Source organism: Helicoverpa armigera, chromosome 4, assembly GCF_030705265.1.
Source record: "Helicoverpa armigera isolate CAAS_96S chromosome 4, ASM3070526v1, whole genome shotgun sequence".
NCBI lineage: Eukaryota > Metazoa > Arthropoda > Insecta > Lepidoptera > Noctuidae > Helicoverpa > Helicoverpa armigera.
The window spans coordinates 13,361,343-13,387,560 of NC_087123.1; the positions used below are offsets into that span (position 1 = coordinate 13,361,343).

Sequence of the window (26,218 nt, forward strand, 5' to 3'; positions counted from 1 at the left end):
AAAGGTCGTAAAACGAATTTATTACAAAAACTTTCGTCACTGAAATCCCAATAAAACTGCACGGCTATTGAGCGATAGCGAAATTCACGATATGCATGATAAATTTCATATGCATTTGAATCAATAAGGATGAATCGATGATTGTTTCGAAAAAACAATGCGTATATTGTTAAAAAAATGATGTAAACTTGAGTATTTGAGAAGGTATTTAGCGGCAGTTTTTTGTCGTACATGTACTCAGTTTATCCGTGGTAGCTATCGGTTATCAGGCGAGGCTCGGAGTCGCGCGCGCGCAATCCAACAGTTGATGTTCGCGCGTCGAAAGGAAGACACATCCGCTAGCCGCCTAGTGCCCCTGTGTGACTTGTGATCGAAATACATCGCGTGGTGATTACTGATCTAACTCTAACGTGAAAGCCGGTCAAATATTTTGAAAGGGTGCGTGTGTTTTGTTATTTTTCAATTCAATATTATGGTGGTTTGTCCATATCTATTATGGTAGAGGCGTTGGAGTATGTATACTTAGTTTTAATGCATGCCAGTTTTAAGCTGAAACTCGAACATCTGCTGCGAGGATTACCATTTTAGTACCTACGCGCCTACGTACCTACGACAATAATTCATGTCCATAATCCGATTTTGATAGTAGGTACTTGCTTCTGTTTTAAGTTGTAAACGATATGTTATTGTTTCATTCGTGCGAAGTTAATACTTTTACACTCTCTTGAACCCGCTGTGACATCTTACTATCGCATTTCAGCCAAAGCCAATGTTTTTGTGAAAAATAAAAGAAAAACAAATTTTCGTTGGCCAATTATGTTCAAAAAATTATATAATTCACATTACGAGAGGGGTATAATAAGCTTTCTCTGTATAAGTATATAAAGACATAAAAACGAATGCAAAATCGTGGCCCGTGACGAATATTTTATGCGAGACATCAGAATACTGTAATACATATCTACGTATGTGGTAACGCTATTAGCGGGCACTGGACAATGTAATGTACGTACCAACACAATTATAATACCAGTCAAATAAAGAAATTGTAGTAACTCATACATATTTAAAACCTTTAGCAAGTAACTGCTCGTAATTTCATATTTCACGCAATATAAGTACACTTACAGAGTTTAACATTGAAATGTATGGTAATTGTCGAAGGTGTCTAAGTATCATTGACCTTCATTACATTCAAGATACACCATAACTCCGCCGTGTAATCTTTAAACCTCATCGGATCGCGACTTTTTGCGCGAGAATGTCAATGCTCCACTCAATCGATTTATAGTAAAAAATAAAAAGGCGGCTCAAGGTTTTTTATATCAGAATTTGATTAGTTCAATCGAGAAAAAAATCGAAACATATTTAATAATATAGTATGGAAGATGATTTTAAAATATGCATAATAATTTAGCATTTTTTATTGAGCGGCGTTTTGTTGATCAAAGGCAGGCAAAGGTCATGACCTCGCCAAACATTGCCATCTGCTTTTCTGATGGATCACGAAGACATTACGGTGGAAGTCACTAAGTACCTGTAATGACTTTGATATTATAATAAACACAAAGTTTTTGTGAGCATTAGAAAATAAGATACACGATTTTACGAACTGATCTTTATTATGGAGAAGATCGCAAGAATCGATGATGGGGTGTGGAAAAACGCAATTTAAAATACATAAAATCGAACAGTAACAAACCCAAAAGTAGTAGGTAAAAAGCTGTAATAAAATTCCAAAATCTTCTCACCTTTTTCATTTGTTTTTATATTGAAGCAATCATTCGCTAACTCCCCCGCAGCGATAAGTATTTCGGCCGGCCAGCCTCGTTGTACGTAACATAAACATGATTTCAAGTCACTTTGATCCGCAATTTTAATTGTTGAGTTATAATTATGTAAATTATTGCTAAGGCGGTACAAAAAACTGAATAGCGTTGGCAAACAATGTTTGTGCAGTCACTTTTTTGGAGAGGACCAACTTTTTGTTCAAAATTCCACAAAAAATATTATAAACCTCTGTCTCATATGGACAGCATAAGATTACATGTACAGTTTTTTACTATAAGGATTAAAATTCAATGCAAATTAATTCGCTGTTGTTATTACAATCGGATAAATCTGGTTTTATAGAGCTAAATATTCATCATGAATTTAATTAGAAGGCAGACTGAGGAATTATTCTAAATTAATTGTAATAAGATACTGTAAATGCAATGTCATTGTCAAAGCAAATTAAGGCTAAATCAACGTTTAGCGCGTATTATGCATGCCTTTACAAGGAGCCCTTAGTGTTAAGAATCGAGACTATGGAAGATAAAACCTTAATTATACTCTTACATTGTACATGTATATTTGTATAGGATGGTAAAACCAAAATTCACACCGTCTAAAGAGTGATTGTTTACAAGAATCAGTCGAAATCGAAAAGTATGACAGTTGAATGATATTTCTCAAAATGAGTCTATCAATTACTCATAAATTGGAAATTGAATAGCCTTATTCTTCATCAACGGTCTTTATAGAACAATAGTCAATAGTTCAATAAACACTTCTACTATTTACGCTATATCGTCTTTATTTTATCCATTGTTTACACTACGCGACAACTGTATCGTTTTCTTTTATCCATTGTTTGCCTTATTTGTCACCCAGACTAAATATACAAAATTTTCGAAATCTAGACTCACTTCACTGCATTTTTTAAACTTAAGAAAAATTAAAACGACTTCAATAACATACCAAAAACTTATATATACCGAAATCATATCGGTTCAGCTAATCGGGAGATAGTCGCAGTTAAACGTACCTACATGTTTAGATACATTTGTACATACGGGTCAATCTGAGAGCATCCTTTTTGAAGTCAGTTAAAAATGTTATTTATATCAGAATGTAAACAAATGATTTATAGAAAAAAACCTTCGATAAAAAACAAATAAAACTTTTATAGTAGTGTTTACTTCTTGCTTATCAACTTCGTGCGTTACTGGCTTCCTCATTTCTTTCAATACGTTTTAATTCCATACAATGCGTGTTGTTTTTTTCTGATTTTTACCTTCAATGCCTTTTCTTCATTAATCTTTATTTGTTTTGTTTGTATTCCATTTTATGATTGATTTATTGTTATGGATTGTTTGTCTGATTGCTTTTTCAATGTCTTTGGTTCGTACTATTATTTAGAAACTGGTTCAGTACAGAAGCACTATTTTAAATTGGATTCAATCAATCAAAACTGTTGCTTAGGACAAGATAGACTCGAATCTTTAAATACTACTCTAATACAGAACTCAGTTTTTTTCCTAGTTGATTTAATTACAGCTTAACTTTTAGCAGTGTACCATTAAATAATTTTAGAACTGTTATATATATTTAATTACATATACAAACAGTTCTAATAAACATTAAATAAATATCACTCACGTACAATAGCAGTGATTGATATTTGAATTATCGTGAAACCGTTAATGTTCCGTAATTGCTACTCGAATTGAATTTAAACGTTCATTTGTTTTAGAACGGAACGTAATTTTTTACTCTCCACACTTTAATGAGCTGAAGAAACTATTAATTTGGTTTATTATGACTACGGAGTAAGGAAAGATAAGCGGAGGTATCATAATGCAGGTAGGTCAGGCGCCTTCTTCTATAGGTCAAATACGTACGGTGGGCTTTACCAAAACGTTCAGTTACTAGTGAAATGATGAAGCGTTCGTGTTCTTTAAGACATCCTTCAACGATTTTGGGTATTACAAAAAGTGATCGGGTCCAAAGAAGGCTAAGGTCGAATACAGTAACGTTCTTGTTCCCGCCTATTCCCGCATTTTGGCGCACTACTTTCTTAAGACATTTTCCGTTATGGCATCTCTGCCACTCATTTTGTTCTCCATGGTTATGAGCGTTCAAGTGGTTCAAGCATCGTTGATCTTTCAGCAGGCTTTCCTTATAAAGGTGCAGCGGCTATGATTAATTCATAGCTAGTATTTACATATGCAATAGACGTATATCAATTGCACTACACTTCCTTATGTAGGAGAGATATTTTTCCAGATTATTATGTAAGCTGTTTAGTGGGCCGAATTTGTTGGTAAATCAGTGATTGATTCAAGTATTTTTTTAATGAATTACACTGTGAACTTCAGCATTGTTTTATTAAGCTGATGTCTTGCCTAAGAAAGTTTATGAATCGTGATACTTTACGTACTGTCGTTCTTACCGTCAGTTGCAGAAAGGTCCATTTAAGTTAAAGCTTCATTAAGTCTATTGCTGACTCTGTCTTTGTCAACAAGATAAAAAGTATTAGCAATAGATTGAACGAAGCTTTAATTTTAATGAGTATTTCTGCAACTGACGGTTAGAATCATCAAGAAAATTGACAGTAAAACCTAAATTACTTGTCGCTTATCAAATAGCACCGGAGAAGGGCAATCAGATAAATTGAGCGTGACAGAGATTTTTCATAGTGTACAAAAAAGGTAGTTTGGTTCAATTAATGAATGCCCCTTTGGTGGTAAAGACAGGCGCGTGGTCGACCACGCGTAGCGCCGCCGGACAGTCATGATATCATCAAATTGCTGTTTAGTTTATACGAGTACTGTAGGCCTTTTTTTGGTGTTTAGGGTTCAGTGGGCCTCTTGAAATATTTTTTTTGCTATGTGTTATGGGATAAATATTGACTACTAGAACTGAGTACTCTCAGTGGCTATTCAATTTTATGGTTCTTTAAAAAGTTGCAAGGTATTCCTATTATAAAAATAAATATTCGGTAGATTCAGTTAAGTGAACATAATAGTAAATTATGATGGAATACAATAAACTGTAGGAACTATTCTAATAAACCTGCTTTACTTAGTATACTATGGATCACTAACAACCGATTTTCTACATATATTTATAACGCAACATAAACAAATGAAACGCGGCCTCATTCATACCTACATATTAGTAGGTGTATTACCAAAAACATTCATCATCTAGCTTCTAAATTATCATCATTACGTACAATATATTTCGTGACCATTGTTTTAATTTCTCATCTTCTGAGCTTACGGTCACAAATTCACTACCGGGTAGCGTTTTATTTTGTTCGTGACTGAGAAGATCAACTGAGTAATAAACAAGTAATAAAAAGGTATCTTCACGTGTAATCAAATTAATGTAACATTTAGAACTTAAACTCGTAATATATCATTGGCTGTTTTGTTTTAGAAATAGGTACCTACGTTTATTTCACGGCTTAAAAACCGCCATATTTTATTCATTTGATAATTATAATTATCAAACAGATTAGGCATACATAAATTACAGGTTTTAGGAAAAGAAGACGTTTTACTACTTAAAAATAAAACAACTTCATAAATAATGTAGTAGTTATATATAAATAGGTTTTTATAGTAAGTTCAACTCAGTCGTGCGCGCGGCCCTATGTGTGGGTAACCCTTGTACATATACAGTGACTTTGTGTGCGTGACAAGAGGTACAGTCGGGTACATCATCAGCCTATCGCAGTCCACTGCTGGACATAGGCCTCTCCAAGTGCACGCCACTGAGATCGATTTTCGGCTTCTCGCATCCAGCTCCTGCCAGCCGTCTTGCGCAAGTCATCACTCCACCGTGCCTGAGGACGTCCTACACTACGTTTGCCGAGGCGCGGTCTCCACTCTAGAACTCGTTTACCCCAACGGTTATCGGTTCTTCGGCTAATATGGCCAGCCCACTGCCACTTCAGCTTGCTGATTCGGTAGGCTATGTCGATGACCTTGGTTCTCTGACGGATTACCTCATTTCTGATGCGATCCCTCAGAGAAACGCCGAGCATAGCTCTTTCCATAGCCCGCTGAGCGACTTTAAACTTGTGGACCAGCCGTACCGTCAGTGTCCACGTTTCGGCTCCGTAAGTCATGACAGGTAGGACGCACTGATTGAAGACTTTTGTCTTTAGGCACTGTGGAATCGACGATGTTAGGACTCGACGTAGCTTCCCAAATGCAGCCCAACCCAACTGAATTCTCCTATTCACCTCGTCCTCAAAGTTGTTTCTACCTAACTGCAATGTCTGCCCGAGGTATACATATTTCCGAACAACTTCGAGAACGGCGCCGTGTATCGCAATCGGTTCCGGTAGAACATGTTCATTGAACATGACCTTGGTTTTGTCCAAGTTCATCCGTAGGCCGATGCGTAGAGAAGATTCAGCCAGGTCGTTAAGCATCTGTTGTAGGTCCTGCAGCGTTTCCGCCATGATGACGATATCGTCAGCAAATCTCAAGTGAGAGATGTGTTCGCCATTGATGTTGATGCCGCGTCCTTTCCAGTTCAGCGTCTTGAACATATCCTCCATTGCATTAGTGAACAGTTTCGGGGAAATAACATCCCCTTGTCTCACTCCTCGATGCAACGGTATGGGCCTTGTTTGCTGATTCTGTACTTGGACGGACATTGTAGCGGCTTCGTAGAGACATCTCATCACTTGAATGTATCGCCAATCTACTTGACAACGCTGCAGGGACTCCAGAACAGACCAGATTTCAACCGAGTCAAAGGCCTTCTCATAGTCCACAAATGCTAGACACAGGGGCTGATTATACTCTTCGGTCTTCTGTATAATCTGCCGTACTGTGTGGATGTGGTCTATGGTGCCGTATCCGCTCCGAAACCCAGCCTGCTCCGGTGGTTGGAATTCGTCGAGTCTTCGCGCAAGTCGGTTCGTGATCACTCTTGAGAACAGCTTATAGACGTGGCTTAGGAGGGAAATGGGTCGATAGTTCTTCAACTGGGTTTTGTCTCCCTTTTTGAAGAACAGGACGACAACACTCCTACTCCACGCCTCTGGAGTTCTCCCTTCAAACAGGACGGCATTAAAAAGCTTCTGGAGCTCCCCCAGTACGGGCTTACCTCCTGCTTTTAAAAGCTCTGTTGTAATGCCATTCTCGCCAGGGGCTTTTCCATTTTTGAGCTGTCTCAGAGCGATCTCGATCTCGCCACTGCTGACTTCTGGCAGGTCTTCGGTGAAATGGCGTGTTAATGTGGCTCTAGAATCCTCATTTCCGGGATCAGGTCGAGATGCATGCGATGCGTATAACCGGCCATAGAAATTTTCCACTTCCGAAAGGACTGCCGGCACCGAAGAAACGACTTCTCCACTTGTTGTGGTCAGCTTCGTCAAGTGGCTTCTTCCAAGAGATTGTACGAACACCTTTGACCCCGATTCAGCTCAATTGCTCTTTCAATGGCAAGAGTATTGGAGTACCGGAGGTCGCGTCGTACGTGCTTGTTGATCTCTTGGTTTAGAGCCCGCTTAGCTGACGAAGTGACAGGCGGGTTTTCACGTCGTTTCTTCATAAGCCCTAATGTCTCTTCCGAAAGCTTTGATTTCTTGCCCTTACGCTGCATGTTACAGAATCTCGAACCTTCCTCCTGAGGATCCGAACCACATATTCGTGGTTCTGGTTAACGTCTGTTGTGGTTTCCACGGCGGCAAATCGGTTCTCCAAATTTGACTGGAACGTTTCGGATCCTGTCATGGTTTGGAGCAGTGTTGGTCGGAGCCTGGCCTTCATCAGACGGAAACGTTCGGCCTTGAAGTTGATATTCAGAGAGCCTCGGACAAGTCGGTGATCGCTACCGGTATTAAACCTATTGATCACGGAGACGTCTCTGAATATGTGCTTCTTGTTCGTCATGATGAAGTCAATCTCATTTTTAGTCATAGTGTCGGGCTTTGCCACGTCCACTTCCTTTGGGGCTGCTTTTTGAAAAAGGAGTTCATCAAAAAGAGCCCCTCGCGTTCGAGGAAGTTGACGAGCATTTGCCCCCTATGATTCCTGCTTCCAAATCCATGGGATCCTACTGCCGATTCGCCGCAAGTCTGTACTCCCACTTTAGCGTTAAAGTCCCCCATGACAACGGTGTAATGGGTCTTTGTAGTGAAGTGGAGGGCCCTTGATATATCATCAAACATATCCTCCACTTCATCGTCTGAATGTGTCGAGGTCGGTGCGTACACTTGCACTACCTTGAGGCTATACCTGTCGGTGAGCTTTATGATAAGGTACGCTACCCTGTTCGACACACTAGACACCTCCACAACGTTATCAGCTAGGGACTTATTAACCAGAAACCCAACGCCACCTTGGGATTGTTGGTCTCCCTCTCGGAAGTACATTAGGTGACCTGATTCGAGGGTTATGGTGTCCTCCCCCTCTCTTCGAACTTCACAACCCTAATATGTGCCACCTAATCTTCCCAAGTTCCACCTCGAGTTGCGCCAGATGCGAGTCAAGCCGTAGCGTGCGGCCGTTGTACGTCGCCAGAGTCAGTTTTGTTTGGTGGCCTCCCGTAACCCGGAGATTCTTCGCACCCCCTGCCCCGCCGTAACCACGGTCGCCACCGTGACCGGGAATAGCGGGACTGCCGGGAACTAGGGGCCGTGGCTTTTTTGTGCTGCTCATGGAGGTATTTAGCCTACTGCTATCACGCTGGCCAGACGGGTTGATAGAGGGTTTTTTTCGAGTTTTCCTTCTCTCGCACTGGTGTTCGGTGCAATTGTCTCCATTAGTCGACTTCTACGACACCCACTGGAAGAAGGGGTAGCGACATATGTATTCTTAAGCCGTCGCTACACGGCATACGGCAGTCGGGTACAAATACAGTTATTTAGGGGTTGTATACGGCTGTTTAAAGTACAGTTATTACGTAATTTAGTTTATTTATTTATAATGATTCTGTATCGCTACTTGAAAAATCAAATGATGAATTTTCGGATTCGCTACTTTCACCAATGTTAATTATAAATTCTGACTCCATGTGAAAATGTCTATAGTATTCTTCTTTTTTCTTTTGTACATGTCGACAAGTATTACCCAACATCCCTTCATCAATTTGACTTAAACGTTCATTTATGAGTTTCATTATTTCCGTCTTATTTTGGTCGACATTATGCGAAGGAATATAATTTTTTTAAATTCCCCACACATTTTGTTTCCATTATTATACTAAATTATAGGTCTTTTTACATTCTTAGTCCACACATTTATTTATTGTCCGCGTACCCCGAGCTAGAAAATATGTAAGGAGTATTTAATTCATCTTAGATATTTCACTTCATTTATTTCTTAGATACTGTCAATGTCAATTTGAAAAGCCGTATGAGAAAATAATGATAAACTGTAAAATGTAATAATAAAAAGCTTTGAATGTTGTTTCATTTTTTTGAAACGCTACCTGACTCCTTAAAACATTTTCTCCGTGAAGAACTAGACATTTTCGTAAACGACTGTACCCATAACAAAAAGCGATGAGAACACGTCATGCTCGGACGACGTCACTGTCACACGAATGAAAGTTGTATATTTACAAGCCGACGCACACATAGGGCCGCGCGCAAATCTGAGTTGAACTATCTATAATGATCTAGAAATCGAGAACTATTAAAGTAAAATGTCACTGTCATTCATTATGTTTTTTTTTTTTTTTTATAAAACAGGTAATAATGCTACGGAACTCTTTAGAATTTATTCAAAGAGCGCGGTATTGAGTAGTTTCTTGTAGTTCGTAATATTTGCATCGCTCTACTTCGTTGTTTAATTAATAACTTATTCTATAAAAAATACTCAAATTTACGTACAACATTCGAAATTGAATGGTGATGGTAGTAATGGTAATGGTAGAGTTGCTTCAGTGTGGTCTTGAACATTTATGGATGGTTACATTAAACTGTAGATGGAACCGTATACCTTAATATTTATGTTGGACTACTAAGTTCTTAGCAAGTCTACCAAGTTAAAAAATACATTAAAATTAACTAAATTGACAAACAATGTGACCTTGATCTTCAAACGGCAGCAAAAACTAGACCAGTAGGGCAAATAAGATGGGTTTTATTTTCCACTGAAGGCTACTTAAACAGGATTATTTTTTTTGTAAACAGCGCAGTTTTATCAGAAATTCCGATAGGTTAATGGTTTGGACAATCGTGTGTACAGTTCAGAAAGTCAAAACAATGAGCGATAAGCAATCAATTGTTGTAAACTAACTGATAAGCTTTGGCGATGTTATTGTTTAATCGTTTTATCAGATCTCACCTAGTTTTTCTCTGCATGTAGGTTTTTAGGTAATATAGGACTGGGTTTGAATAGGCTTATTTGGTGTCTTTCTTTGTTAAATATTCATACTTAATCTAACTTTCAGTCAACGTATTGTTGTAATTGATCAATAAAAATACCTGTTCATAAATATTACCAGCTCCAAGCTCCAATGTATAAATAAAGTTGCTATTTGTCATAAAAAGTAGCTCAAACACATAAATTTCAATTAAATCATTATTTATTACATTTTAAATCCGCAACGGGTTTAAATATCAGATCCATTTCTATCTGTCTATGTGCAATCCTTGTCATTACATATTCGTAATGAGCAGTTACTCAGCGCACCACACATAAATAGAAAGCTAATTATTTACATAATCCATATATAAAACTTAGGTTCACATACCTACGTACGTTTTTGGATTATATCATACATATTTAATGAAACATACTGGAGCATGTGAAATCTTTTAAAATGAGACATACGACAGACAAATATTCTGTCTATTTCAAGTACGTATTCATTAATTAACATTCATTTTAGGCGGAAATTCAACTAGTTCTGTTATGGATAAATTCAATTTGTTGATTAATAAATTAGCTTTCAAAATTAAGTGGTAATTTGCTTATTTGTGGCGTTTATATTAAATAGAACATTTTGTAGGACGTCTGGCTAGTTTACATTAGAAATGGTGTGTTAATGCACGAATTAATTTGTAAATATGGAAATAAATATGTTGAATATTATGCAAACTAAATTGGCCATGTTCTTACTGTAAACTCAACGGTTAGCAAGGCATGTAAAATACATAAAAGCAAGTAAAAAGTTGTAAACATATAAAAGTTGAGTCCAGCCGTGACCACGGTCTGTGCATTTCGGCTGAAACGTTGGGAGAATAAAAAGATTTATATTCGGTATCGCGTTAAAGTACCGATTATTTATTTATAAATAAGTATATAATGTTTATCTATAGTCTTCTAATATTCAGTCAATTTTCATACACTAAGCGTGAACGTATGTGGTTTAGATCAATACAATCGTAAGCTATTCTACTATTGTAGTAAAGGCAAAACAAGCATGCATTGTTATTTTGACAAAGCTCTAAACCAAACAATAAGTTGTATTTAATTACCTAATTATGAATTAGAAAAACAAGTATTTATTTTTTAAGACAATGACAGAAAACTGTTTTTCTTTTTCTGAAAAGAAAGAAATTATTGGATCACTTTCCGATTGTAATTCTTGTATACCTAATGTGTTTGTTTTAATTATACCTAATGAAGTTAGAAGATAAATTAATAAATCCAAATTATTGATAACAGGAATTTGTTTTTAAGGTAGGAACTGTTTAAACTTTAAAGCTACCTATTTCTCTATATTGCGGAAGACAGTAAATGTTGTTTTTGTCGCAACTTGGGCTAGGCTTAAGTACTTCTGAATCAGTCTTTAAAAGATAGATGATTTGCTATTCATAGCCTATTTAGGCGTGGTTCGCAGTAAGCCTTTAGGTGCTACTTTTTCTCACGTTTTCCTTTCATCAAAAGACAATTATGAAATTCAACCTATCTGATTTAAGTACTATTGATAATGTGACATCAAAACTTAGATTTTATTTTTATTCAAAAAACGCCTAATTTATTAATTAGGCGTATCATATTATACAAACCTTAATTGTTGCAGGGCATTATTATCGAAAATATCTATGACACTTAATACTACATATTTGAGGCTTGCACTTAGCTTGACCCGCGTCGCGGGCTATGCTTTGTCGGCAGTTGCAAAATCTATCGACATGCATAGGAGTAACTAGTTAGTATTTCAGCATAATGTATGTAGTGTGTAGGTATTGTATTTATAAAAAAAATAGCTTGACACGAATAGTTTTGCTAAGAAAATTACAAATAAAGATTTTTAAACAATAAATGCTGTCTTTAAATATATTTGGAAAAATAGTATATTATGAAGAAAATACTCATTTTTCAATCCTCATGTATTTCAAACTACATCATCAAAATAGTTAACTGCTAGACATAGGCTTACCTCCATTATTTCCGAAAGGCGGTTACAAACGTCAAAAACTAGGTTCTCGATTCAAGGAGTGGGTTATGGAGGAGAACCGGCAAACTTCTTGGGCACTCTTTTGACAAATAGTATTTTTTTAAGAACTTACAAAATACTTTCAGTTTAGGTACTTATAATACTTACAATGAATACCGACAAAACTTCTACCAATGTACTAAAGTATTTTGCACTGATTTTGTAAGAACTTATATGCCGATGACACGCTACCAATTATTTAGGTAAGAACGTATTCAATGATTTATGATTTCGATGCTTCCCTCTAATAACTGTTATTTTCCTGTCGGTGTCGATTACAACGCTAAGTACTTATAATTAGTTTTTCATTAATTTAACATTTCGAGGGCAACATTAATCCTGCGATATCGTACAAAATATATTTAGTTCAAATAAATGGACAGTTTATTTTAGGTACTTTAAATTATTTATTATTTAGGAAGTGTACCGTTTAAGGTTGATCTAGGACACAAACCGCAGGATATCTTTGACAGTTAAATCTGTAAGATTAATTTTGATCGACATTCTTAAATTATATTCTAAATATGCTATTGCCGTGTGACGCAAGTCCACTTTTCTGCAAGTAATGTAAAAAAAGGATAAATGTGTCTAATCAAAATACCCAGAAACAAAGGATCAGCATGGCCACCCAACGAGGTAATGCTGCCAGCCTCTTGGGTACGCTCCCAGTTGACATCGATGGGGATGAATTTTTTGACGCGTTTTAGTTCTAGGGTTTTTTTTTTTTGTTTTACTAGGATAGTTTTTTTATATGTATTGTAAATATCTATGTAAAAATAGAATCGCGAATTTGGAATACACTATAGTAACATTTTAAGTAGTAGTAGATACGACGTACTCAAGTCTAGTATGAATAAAACCTACGTTGACTGTATGACTGTACAAACACAAAGGTGTAATTAGTGTAATTACAGTTCAGCAAGTCAGTTGATTAGGCAATGATTTGTGATTACAATTCAATATCGATATTTTGATAACCGTGCATTCCATATCTGTACAAAACAGTTACCGTTTACTATTTTCTCACATGAAAAATATGTAGTTTTCTAAGGAGTGCGCAAAGGGCAAGCCATAAACGGATGTTTCGCGTCGATTTGAGACAACACAATAAAGATTAGTAAGGCTATCTTAGATCTTGCTTACATAAAACATCCTGCTAAGAAGAAGATAGTATTAACTTTCTAGTTTAAAGAGTGACTTTGTTTACATCAAAACGGAAAAAAGCCACCGAGTACTGAAAAGCCAACCAATTTTAAAGACAAGTCAATTGTGTCTCTGTTACATTATAAAATATTTCGTCAGAAAGACTTCTAAGATATAAAACTAAATATGTTTTGCATATTTCGAGAATCTATTGTAATTACGCGAATTTAAGTGCTAACACAAACTACACAAAAGAGTTTCTAAGTGTACAATCAATTTAACAAAACGTGTTGACATCAAATTGCGCGTTCACCATTCATCACTGACAAGACATAGTACTTAACATTTATTCTAAGCCTTACAAGAGTGTAAACGGCCCTTTGTCCCTTATATCTCATATCTGTCATCTACACAACTGTTGGATAACTTCCTTCAACCATGTATGGAGTTGCTAGGAAAGCATTTCTCCATGTGTAAGTAGGACGAGCTTGTTAGTCACATATAGGATTTTCCTTTTGGTTAAATGTCAGGGATAGTTGCTTAGATTTATCTGTAATGATGTCTCATGATTCAGTGTTTCTGTTAGACGTAGCGGATTTGATATGGCCTGTGTAGGTAATGTAAGGGAACAGCTATTTGAAGAAATATCCACGATCGTCAACTGTTTTCTGTTCCTAAAATATACAAGAACACACCTATACGAGTATATAAACAAATGTATGCGTTTACAAAGGGCTAAGATAACCTTGCTACAAGAATGGGTAAGCAATTCTAATCAGCGGTGCCTATTACAATTTAATTCTCAAAAATATTAATTGCAAGAGTAAAAATTAGCATTTGATTATTCAATGTAACTTGACCGTTTACGCCTATTAAATTAACGGCAGAAATCTGAGGCGCAGCTATTAAGGAGGTGTCGTAATAATCGTTCGTAATATTATATCGTAAAAGTATAATTGTGTTTCCTATTGTATTTTGATTAATAGCAGTAGCGTGGATATTAAATTCCGGAAGCTGAGATTCAACTTACTTTTTAATGTGTGGTATAGTTATTTAAATGTCGGAATAAAATAAATCGCCCAGCCCACACAGTTCAATAGATCAGCATAATCCTTATTTTCAGTCAACTATAATTGGTTAGGCCTTATCTTTTCTCTTTATATTCAAAAGAAAACACAGTTAAATATTACCAAAAAAATAGAATAGAAATAGATACAGAAACATGATACAATCTACAAGAACAAATCAATAATGTCATGAACGCCAACATCAAAATCAATTACAGGGGCTCAAGCAATGAATATCGTTGCTGACAGCACAATTCATAGCGGTGTTAAGTTCACTACGTTAGAACATATGTCCAACATAATGAACGAAATGCATTTCAATTCTGTTCTATGGTCCGCACGCGTTGCTTCATCTATGTAGAAGAGTACACACACTGCAAACATTATAGTCGGCCGATAGTCAGTTTGGACTCATAAATCAGTATGAAGATGAATGGTAGTACACACAATGGTTTACAAAGATCAGATATTTAACCGGTATCAGGCTGACTAAAAACTTTTAATTGGCTTTAAAATTCCCTGTCGGCATCTGCTGGTTAATTTGAAGTGTGTACTTTTAAGCGACATATAAACGAATTATTCCTCCTTTTAAACACATCTAACGTTAGTTGAGAACGTACAGTCCACGTACGTTTGAGCATACACACCAAAAATGGTAAGCGTAACCGTCCATCTACGCGTACGTTAGATTGCTGATCTGGTACGTATCTTAACACAGAATACGTGAGCTCTTACACCCAATTCGATTTCATCATAATCTCTTCCCGTGCGAACAAAATGTCTTTTCTATTTCACAATTCAATTTGATATGATTACTCATATTAGTATTACCTTTATCTCTGTCATCGGATATTTGTTAAATGCACGGTATTGACCTTCGTTCATACATTCTTTATTTCATAATTTGATACCTTTGATGCAAAGTATCGTGTGATGTAATTCTAATTGCATCTTAAGGTTGTTTTGATATTAAATAGCCTTTTTGGTCCACCTCTTAGGTGCTACACGTGTTTTTACTCATTTGTAGAAGACCTCCAAAATACTTTAGTTTATAATGAATGGCATAATTACTTATGTATTTATTATAATAGTGCCATTTGTATGTTTTGACTAATTCACAAGTTTGTTTACCTTTTAATTCTAGGTTCATTAATAATTTAAAAGACTGAACAACTTTATCCACTTCTATTAAAAAAGTTATGATCGATAAAATTATTAGTGTCGAAAAATCGTTTAAATTTAATTATCCTAAATGGTCATGAATTTCTTGAACTATCAATAAAATGGCGATACTAATGAAATTCCTTTATAAATCGATGCATTGGTCTACATTGACTAAATGGCTACTTCTTACGTAATTTGAACTTCAAACCAGTAATGCTCGTAATAGGCCATCATAAACTAATGGGTTTTGACTGTAATAACATGTTTACAAATTTTCTGATACATGCACTAATGATAGTCTTGGTTTTAAACAGCTTGATTTATGATATCTTGTCTTTGACGATTGACTTCCGCATAATCGATATGGACTATTTGATTTGTACGTTGGACATCTAATAATAGTTCTGAACTAATTTTCAAGAACTCAGTAATTATTATCCTTCGTAATTGCATAGGTTTAATATTAGCTCTTTAATCTGTCCGTTGAGTTTGACGTATTTGATTTGATTTCCTGCTTCTATTTTTATTTCAATTAACCATCAAGTTTGGAATAAGCAGATAATGTACACGTCTCATCCGATTGAGTATTAATGTACAAAATCAATATTCTTCTCCAAATTGGTTGTAATTTTCCGCTAATGACGGTCATTATGGCTTGCGATGCACGGTCGCTTGCAGGTAATGATGATGGCATTCCATCGGTTCCTCGCCTGATTGAATCTTCTTGACCTTACAACCTTCTTGGTCTTTGACATCGAATAATGTCATCAAGTCCAAGGTACTTCTAATAACAAGCTTTTTGCTTGAGGAAAATTAACGAAGGATTTTAACAACAAATCTTCTAGTGCATCCTCAACTCTAAGTTCCATTTCGCCTTTTCTAGTCAAGGGGTCGTGGGTTCAATTGGCGTATCGAAACAAGTATGTCTATGGCCTAAAGACATTTGTTCAGTCTGATTGTTTGAACACTAGCATTTGTGTGCAACCATAGTTGATCGGAAATCATAGGATAGAGATACCAAAAAAGTTATAATCGAAGGATTCCTAATTCAATCAATCAATGAAGGTTGTGTTTTTAAATAAAGCCAAAGGTGAACATAACATTATATTAACCGTAAATAAAATAAATATATTCTAGAACAAATAAAAAGAAGTAAGATGAACGTCAATCTACCCATCAAAGTGCCCAAAAGTTGGCAATTGTTTGTCGCGTAACATTCTTAAGCAATGTATTCCAAGCCGACTGCTGGCATAGTTTCGGCCGATCAATGAATGAATCTAAAAGCCGTTGTTACATAAACCTCGATATTGTAATAGTGGTCTACGATCGTAATTCAATAATTTCACGGTTAAGTGTTTAACTGCCATTGACCCTATTCAAGTATGTATTTCTTGTTTTAGTTTATTGATAAGGGCTAAGGTTGCAAGTTGATTGAACTCTAGGTTTCTTGCTTTTAGTGCATTTCAAATTATTTCTGCTATCAAAGTCCGTGGCCTGTTTTCCTAATTCATTGTTTTAATTTTGAATGGCATGTCACTTGAAATAATTTGAAGTAACCTAATTGTTTTGTTATGAATCATTATCAGTCCGTCTGAAATCTGTTGCATTGTAGTTTTTGACCCTCGTTAATAATCGTCTATATCATGATCTTAGTGCTTTAACATGGCCTGTAATATTAGATTCGTGAACATAGATTTCATGTTCTAACATCCGATTATTTGATTGTAATTTGCGTTAATAGCTGTATAGATTAGGATTTGAACGATCTAATTGACACGGCAGTGAACGAAGATGTTAGCGTTTTCGTGTTACAATGTGGTTAATAATATCTTAATTAATATTCGAAACTGATAAATTACGGCAATTCAAAGTGTCTTCTTATCACATTTTCGATGTCTAACTTAATATTGATGTACTGTTAACATTAAAACCATACATTGCAGTATTCGTGACCGGAGTTTCGAAGTAAAATCGTATCTACGTACTTGTACAATTCCAAACATTATTCCTTGGGTATGTCTTCCAGGATACAATTATTTACGCAATTACCTTCGCTAATTGGTGCTCTGTAGTTTTGACTTAATGACGTCCAAGAGGGTTATTTGTATTTACAAGGTGTAATGCAAACAATTTTGATGATGTCGCTGCAATTACGCGGTTCTTAGACCCAGTTCCTCATAATCGTTTTCTGTCCATGGTTACCATGGTTATATTTCGAAAAGGCAATGGGAAATAATATTTTGTATTCTCAATCTTGTGGTGCATGTACATTTTCATTTCGGAATGGGTGTTTAGTTACCTTTATTTGACAAAGGTATTAAAATTAGTTTATATCAACAGACTGTATTTTGCCCAAAGATGGTTATGTTTTTAAAATTAGTTAACTGTTTTTATTGATGAAACCAAGTAGTTAGAAGTTTATCAATTATAGAAAGAAAAGGTTCATCCACAAAATGATCTTGTCATTATTTGTACATCGTGTGTAATATCGGATTACTTAACAGACGTAATGTAATGCTTGTTTTAATTCACTCATTGCACATAGCTCCGCGTCTGCCCATTATATGCTAATTGGAAGACGACACGCAAAATTGCTACAGACAGAAAGTGGAATTTTTGTTGCCACTATGGTAGTGGGATACCTAGTATTAAAAAGTAAACAAAGTAGTAGGTACCTACCTTCTACCTTCGTTGATTTGAGATGAATTTTGTCTTCAAGCTGATCGAATGAATTGCGTCTTATAAAAAGTTTTGTTACATGTAAGGTTTCTTCAGAAGGATGTGAAAAAGTATTTGTTTGCTCCTGAAGATAAAATAAATCATGTAAGTTATCCATAAGTTGTATTTTGTTTACCTTATTGAAGATTAGTGGCGAACTTCTTTTCATCAAATCTAAAGCCCTTGCATTTATTTGACTACTTCTTCTTCCGCTTAAACGTTACCTAACCCCATTATGATTATATTTAAACTTAGAAGCATTACCATAGATGCAATAACAATACATCAAAAACTTCGCAATACTGGCTGCTAAAATAATATGACACGTAGCACTCATCCAAAAGAATAGACAAAAGTTATTTTTTCTTTACATAACCATTACCTTTTGCGTGTAAAGATGTACTATCTTGCGTCAATGGTAGCGTGTAACCGTAGTTCGGAAACTCTTCAATGGTTTTTGGTACAAACGGTTAGTTGCAAAAGTTAAAGGGTTATGTAAGAGTTACGGTTAAATGAGGGGTGGACGCGAGGTGCATGCGGACCAAATTGCATTTGGTGACGAATTTTTCTTTTGTTTTGTAATTTATTTTGTGGTGTTTATGTTTTGATAAGGTGGTACCTAGAGAAATGGGTGATTTAGCTAATGTTGGGGTTAATAGGGCCAGTTTTTGATCTATTATCTGTAGCTTAACAGTTCCATATAATTCAGAAGGTGTTCTTAACTCGAAACAGATAGTAGAAAAGGAATATATTAACTCTCTTTCTAAATAGACGTCTCCGCTGACGGGCTGATAACAATTTAAATCGCACTAGAGAGTACCAATTTACGAAGTGTTTTGTTTAGATTATTTGTGGAACTCAAACAGCCGCGCAATCATCGTCTAGCCGCATCAGGGCTTAAGTAGACACTAGATTATGATGACCATGAATCCATACTTACTATTCAAAAGGCATTAATTGACTCTATTACTCTCGGCACAAAGAGGCAATCACATAAATTATGTTCGACATCGAGGTGAAAGTTCACAGTTCGCAATATTTCAATTATGTGGTCGCGTGCGGTATGGCCCCATATAAAATATTATGATGAGCTGCGGTTTGTTACAACATTCTACTATAATTGCATATTCTCTGCTAATTCTATTGTTTAAAGCCATTTAGGTTTTTAACTTCACAGTCGTATATTTGAAGGCGATTTCGTAAATTAAAATATACGGCCTTGATACGCTAACCTCTTCATAATGTGTAAATGGTGTTATCTTTTTTTTTTGAAAATGTTTTGACTTTTATTATATGTAAACTAGAAATGCATGAGATATGCTTGTAAGTCAAGGTAATTAATTGTCTACATTATAAAATATTGTTTTATCTAACACCTTTTACATTATACTGTGTTTATATATATTTCTGTTGAAGGAATTTCTTCTACCATTGGTCACAACATAATGAGAGTTGACAGGTAGCAATGAACTATTGTGTGGAAGTGAAATGAACCAACGACCTCTTGGTATTGGGCCATAATATCAGCGGATTATCAAGTGTAGCAAATGTTTAAGCAAATGGTGATTTTTAAAATAGACAATTGGTGGATATCAATCCCGTGACATGTTTATTAGTTTACCTTGAAAGTAAGAGACGATGAGGTGTTATTATTTCTATACGCGTATTACAATGTTTCTGATTATTAAACCCTACGCAAGATGCTTCAAGAAGTCTTTAGCAGATAAGTAAAATAATTCGAGTTAAATACTTAATTAACACAAATTACAAATGAGAGTTAAACATAATGTAATTATGTAGAAGCAAGCTCTTCCATTATTTTTTTTTCATCGCGAATTTCATGGCCCAATCGCAAGTGAAATAATAAACTAAGCGAGGCGCCACACTATACACGTAACGTACTCTTTGACCTCCATCAGCGAATGTTATGCAATATATATTTACGATGAAGTTCCCATGTCAACACTGCTCACCTATTTACTCGGTACTCTTATGTAATTCGCGATACATGATGCGTAGCGACTTACTTACTTTCTTAAGCTTTGAAAGGAGTTAATCGAGTCTAGTCGGGTTTGTAATGTCGAGGAAAATCTTGCAGTGGTAATTTTTATGGTGGAAATTGGGGACTATTCAAAAGTTGTAATAGGAGTAAGTTGGTAGTTAGAACAGGGCCGGTGCTTAGGGAATTATTCCTAGCTCTGTGATCGCGTTACGTTTTCACCGGATCTTCTAAATAATGTAGTTCTGTTAATGAGGTTCAAAATTTGATTTTAGATTATATTATTAAAGCAAGACAACAGGCCTTTAAAAATACATCTAGATGTCAATTGCAAAAAAAAATGCCTAATTAAATCAGCGCTAATTACAAACTTGAAAAATTCACACACTATTCCTATTTTGAAAACATTAATTTAATTTACACATCGTGCTGTTACATGGGTTATTTCTAAACCGTTCCCACTCTAAAAACATTTACATTTAAAGTTTGAAATTCACAAGTACTTGCAAAATGTAACCTTCCAAAGATTTATGGGGTATCAAGATTTGTATCGGTTTTATTTGTTTTCTACTGCATCGCGTTATGCAAGAGTGGCTTGACCGTGAACTCTGGCGCAGCGTGTATATGTGCCCTAATAATGTGTACCTGTTTAATTGCCGCCTTCCCGCTATTGTATTCCAAAGTAACAACGTGCTAATGTTAAACTTTTTATATTCACACATAGCATTGTGTTTGTACTTTATGTTTCTAGAAATAGGGACTTGCCTCTATATTGCGTTTGTATGTGTGCGTTTAGAAGAAGTCGAGTAGTGATCTACATTATGCCATATGGGGAGCTAAATATCTCAATTCAATAAAGCAAGATTATGCTTAATTCAATAGTTGAATAATAATATAATTTAACTTCTGTTTATCAAATGTAGAACTTATTAAAGCATATTAAGAGCTTAATTTGCGTTAACATAAAAGCCATTAGATTATCTCATCATTGATTAAATACCTTCAATTTACGATATGTTTCAATAGTAGATGCATAATTGTCATTAACATCGAGTAATATCGGTTTCTGCAGTAGTTAATATTCTCCTCTTAATGATGTTTTCCCGTCAGAAGCGCCAGTTAGTTATATCATCATTTTTAATAATTAATAAGTAGCGCTTATGAAATATCTAAATTGATTTCTCGTATCCTGCTTGAATCTGATTTTTAAATATAAATACTCATAGCATAAAATACTTGATGTTTAATGTTCGATAAGTTAGTTTCTGACACACAATCAGCATTGCCTTCAAACGTGAAACTTCGGTTCATGAATAGTAATGTCAACCAAAAGAATATTCATTTTATCTTTGAAAACGTAAACAAAGTTATTTTTTAGTTAAACTACTTGTATTTTCTTTAATGAAACAAATTATTTTATTTTAAAATGCCTCATGTTTTGCGTTAGAAGTGTTAACTAATAATTTTCTTTGATTGATTCATGACATCCGACGCAGCGACCTCGTTACAAACCAGTTTTTCATATAATTCTCAGAATAAACGAACATGTATTGGATCTTTTCTCATCTTTTCCCATGAACATGAATATTTAACACGCTAAGAAAATAATAGAACCATCGTTTTATTCTCAGTTTTCCATTGTGTTAAGGTTTTTTGTTGCGATGGGTTTTCCATCAATTATGTTTGTAAATTAATATAGAATCAAAAAATTGGGTTTTACTAAGAATTAGATGAGGTAAAACCTTCATAAGTAACTAAAAATAACAAAACCACTAAATCGAAGTGTTTAATGCATTAATCTGCGGTTTTGGTTTCTAAGAGCAGTAGCTATTTAACGATTCATTCCATGTAAAAAAAATCTTAATATTTTCGCAGAATAAAGTTTCAATACCAACCACTTTATGATAAGGTAGTTAGGTACACATTGCCTTTATTTTTCTTTCCTATTTAGAATTCCTATTTATTCTAGAGGTATGCAAAGCAACGTCATTCAAATCACCAGGTATGTCGCGAACGTACGTCACACTTCAGGAATTTCGTCCAAGCCGTCAACTTAGGCTCAACCAACATATGGCCACAGTGTTAGTTAGCTCACGCGGAAGTATTACAAATGGGTATCGTTTGCAATCTTGTGAGACGGCGATGTGTTGGTATAAGATCAGAAATAGAGCGTAAATCGTTAGGAATAGGTTGCTGGCGCCGTATTAACACGTACCTACAACATATGTACTTATATCTGTGTTGTTTTGCAAGAGAATACTGGTGCTATTCAATATTATGGTTGACAAGGGAGACAAATCTTCGGAAGGAATCGTGTGTAAGTTCTAAGACTACAAAGATTTTATTTTGGTGTCATTTTAAAGTTAGTATGATCCTCATCAACGAACATCAAAAAAGAGGAGGTTCTCAATTTGTGGGACCCTTTAATTGTTACGTATTTTCTAGGAATGTGACACAGGATCTTATGCCAAAAATTTTCGCCCTATGCTATTATATAATAGGCTAACGAGCTGATCAATTTGTTTGTCATTTTCTTTTTACATATTTATGCCATTCGGTTTGTGCGTTCTGCAAAAAACCCACGAAAACAAAACTAACTTCGTATAAAATTTTATCATCCAAGTAATCTAACATTGCTTACAAACCACCTTTACTTTTATTTAATATTTGCTCAACCACGTCACGAGGAGTTAGCTTCTTAATTGAGCATAACTTCGAACTAAAAGAAAAACGAATGAACGCAGTAAGTTCCTTGTTGCATGACTCTTGAGTTATGTTTATGTAATAATAACATTATTTTTGTTTTACATTTCAAACTATTGTCTTCGTAAACGTTCCTAGTATTTTTTTGTTAACTGCCAATTTTTGAAGCAGACATTATTACGTAACTCTTAGAAGTTAAAGTCAAGTCTAAAGTATTTGCAAAATATTTTAACTAGGAGTAGTATGAGGAATTAATTAAGGCTAACTATGTACTTCTATGAAGCATAACTATGCTAAGCTTGATATGAAAGAAATTCCCATTGTGGAAAAACTAATTTACTTTTTATACATCGGCTAATTCTAAGTAGTTAGCAGATAACTTATAAATGAAGAATATAATTACTTCCTTGTTTTTTCCATGCATTTATACTGTAATTATGAGCTGAATTAAAACAATAGCTTGTTATAAAACAATAAAGCGAACAACATTAATGACATGTGTTTAAGTCCAACTGTATGTTTTGATACGAATAAGGTTTTATCAAAAGGATGTATGTGCTTATTTTGTTAACATTGTTTTGTGGCAATCAACTTTGTAGTATTTCAATTAATATTTTAACTTTTGACTGACTTTCCTGCATCCTACCAATAAAAGTATGTGCCTTATGAGTGGCAGTGTCGGATTTCATTAACTTTTTTATCGACGGATTAGTTGAAAGACTATATACTTATGTCGGAAGTTTGATAGACTTTATTTTGTGACTAGCCGAGTATAATTTGGCAAATTGGCTATCCTATCCTCTTTTTGTTGGCACTACAGACGCTTTTAATGATATGATTAAGATTTAATATCCAGGCATATAATAATCAGTCATACCACACACCTTATGTACTGGCAAGTTATAAATAAAGTAACGATCAACTTAACTACCCTTAACGAACAAATCGATAAACTAGATTTACAAGAATATCGATAAACCAACAATTTTACATATATTAAAGGAGATGTTAAATATTTATGCAGGCATAGAGTTGACTACTACAATGTTTCACTTGTATAGAATAAGGCTGTGTTTATCAGGCAAATTAATATCAATATGGTGGATCATCTTTTCACAGAAAGAAATTAGAAAATGATGGTTATTTCCTGAAACTTAAGAAAAAACATTAGTAGGTAGTTATTTCTTGTTCAGTTTTTTAGCACATATACTATTTGGGATAGATAATTCTTAGTAACGCCCAAAAATAAACGTTCGTTATTTACTGTCTACATTGTAACTTGTTCTTTGCAACCTCAGTCTAAACGCAGCTTAAAAACAGCCTTACATTACAAGAGATTAAGCTAGATGGCTGTTAATAAAGAGATTATTGCAGCTGGTATAGGCGCCTACATGCTCAAAAGAAAATGACACCTACCGTTTTGGTCCAACGTTATACCCCCACAAATTATCAAGTTATAGTAAAATACATTTAGTAAAGATAGTGAGGATGGATAAGTTTAGTTCCATTGTAAAAAAATCGAGTATTACGAGTAGTATTAAAGAGCTTGAGATTGCTCTACTCTAGTAAATTCTGCTTCTACAAGAGCATCGAGATTTTAACAGATGGAAAGACGAGAAATACTGAGAATCTGTTTCAAAAGAGACTGTGAAAATAATAGTGAATGTAATGAAGACAAAGAAGAGCACATATGTAGTTGAGAGAGATTATCAAGGAGTTTCATTACAAAAATGTTACAAGACAAACTGCAGTCAAAGTTTATCATTCAACTTGTTACAACAATCTGCGTTTACTAACTTCTAAGCGTGATTACATTACACGTTTTGCATTGACTTATGGTTTAACGTGGATTCATTGAATACCAATCGTTTGCAGCGATGACTTACTCATTTAAATAACTGTTTATCCTTCGGTGGATCTGGCACACAACTGTAAGAAAACGACAAAGACCAGTGTACTTAGATCCCTTGCAGTATGAGGGATAGGTAATAGGTTAGGTCTGGTCAAAGTGGTTAAGTGTCATCAATATGCACTTGAGAATATTTGCCTTATTTAAAAAGATAAATGAGGCTAAAAGAATCTGAACAGTAAGTCTTTGTATGGACTGGTCAAGAACGATTGTTGTTACTTTAGAACTAATTAGGGTAACGACTAATTGGGTACTAGTTTAGTATCTGATTAGTATGATAATTAAGTATTATTTTTAACATTTAATTAAAGGTAATTTATCTTATAAAATGCAAAATTATTTATATTGTGCTTTGTGTGAATACTTGACATCAAAAACTTCTTAGTGCATTATGAGTGTCAAAATATTTATGACCCCCATTTACTAGGCCTTTTTCTCCTTGCCAATAAATTAACTAAACATTGCCTAAATGTTTTCACACAGTAATTACAGCCATTAGACACAATGATTGTAATTAAGAGAAGTGTGACGAAAAGGGTACATTCGTCATAGAGTCGGGACTAGGTTTCAGGTCATGCGTGGCCTTATTCGTCACGCGTACAATACGCACATTTTATCAATTTGCTTTTCAATGGTGTGTCTAGCTTGTGTAAGTGAGACAAGGTCTGAAGAAATTGTGTAGTGTATAATGTATTCACGAAATTCTGTTGTAAGCATTCGTTGTACTTGACGCCCATAAATTCGCGTATGTTTAAAAGGCAGGTATGGTCTCATTGTTTTTGAATAATGCCTATTATATTCTCGTAATAAATCAAATTAGAGTTTTCTGTACAATTAATACTTCAAAGTATTTAATCAAATAAAGAGAAAATATTTTTTTTGTTTCTAACCCTAAAGGCTCCGAAACTGTTGAACCGATTTTAAAAATTGTTGGAACGCTGCGCTCTTCACGAGTAACATACTAAGGTTATATTTTATCCCGGCACGCACAGTAGTTCCCACGGAAAGCAAGTGAAACTTCGTGAAATAGGCTAGTTTGATACGTTTCTAAAATTTCTTATATCAGAAATTCCAATATAAAGAAAGACGAAAAAGAGAACTCAATTATTTTATGAAAAATTCAGTTCAGAGACGAATAAGTAGCCGTAAGCGAAATAAACCCATGACTTAGAATTGACGAGCTAACCTTGTCCCGGTCCGTGACGTCACCTGACAAATTGACGGACTCATTACATTCATTAGTGCATTTGAACACGTTAAATGCACATACAAAATTAATTGCCGTTTTCAACTGCGTAAACTCACGCAGACTGCACTCAGGTCGTTCACATT

At 35.0% G+C, this 26,218-nt stretch overlaps 1 protein-coding gene across 1 annotated transcript in view; it reads left to right on the top strand.

Moving 5' to 3' along the window:
- Nucleotides 1-252: 252 nt before the first annotated feature.
- Nucleotides 253-26,218, top strand: part of LOC135116845 (uncharacterized) — a 42,587-nt gene continuing 16,621 nt past the window's right edge. Inside the window, exon 1 of the mRNA XM_064034434.1 lies at nt 253-438. The gene's annotated coding sequence lies outside the window, so the exon portion shown is untranslated. The remainder of the gene's footprint in view (nt 439-26,218) is intronic.